This window comes from Echinops telfairi, unplaced genomic scaffold, assembly GCF_000313985.2.
Source record: "Echinops telfairi isolate 266 unplaced genomic scaffold, ASM31398v2 ScPeMD7_7420;HRSCAF=8458, whole genome shotgun sequence".
NCBI classification, from domain to species: Eukaryota; Metazoa; Chordata; class Mammalia; order Afrosoricida; family Tenrecidae; genus Echinops; species Echinops telfairi.
In genome coordinates this window covers 8,691,266-8,692,107 of record NW_022111320.1, presented here as the reverse complement: position 1 = coordinate 8,692,107, position 842 = coordinate 8,691,266, and positions in this window count along the sequence as shown.

Sequence of the window (842 nt, the reverse complement as noted above, 5' to 3'; positions counted from 1 at the left end):
GGGGCTCATTAAAAAAATTAAGTTGGTGCTTATTGAAATTCAGCATAAAGTATATCTATTGATGTCATTTTTTTCTAACAGCCTGATCTTCATGCTTTTGGTAATTCCCACACAATGCATACTTCTAACATTTTCACAATGCTATTTATGGTGGAGTAAAATTTCTTAATACGACTTGTCTATCCATTACTCTGTACTCCCATCAAATGATTGAGTGGGACTATGCAAATAGGGAGTGTACAAAATTAATACGAGGAATTAGTCAGTTTTTCTTACCATCACCTCTGACTGTAAAGAAGAGCCATCACTAAAGCAGCAGCAGCAGCAGAATGAGAAAGCCCAGGGCATCAGCAGAGCATGTGGAAGAGCTCTGTCTGACGCGGTGCAGGCTGAGACCAGAGACACTAGAGACTGGGGCACAAAGACTGTGGGACAGACAAGAGGAGCAGTGCCAAGACGATGGGATGGCAAGACAATGTGACAGGTGCTCTTCTGGTCATGGTGGGCTTCCTGGGCCACACAGGCAAAGACGAAGGGACCATATGACTGAGAGACTGAGGACCATAGAGACTTGGTTGCTGGCTGAGGAAGAGTGTTGATGTGGACCAGTGACTATATCCTTAATATTTACTGATCCTGACTTGTGATAACTTATTGGTTTCCCTAATAAACCTCTACACTTTTGAGTATTATTGGTGAGTCCTACATGGTCATTGCAATGAAGTATTAAGTCCAGCGTAGAAGCAGAGTGCTGCGGGAAGAATGGCTGGTGTCAGAGTGGGTGTATTAGTCTAGGTACTTTACAGAAACAAATCCATAGCAACTCATGTATAAGAGAGTTT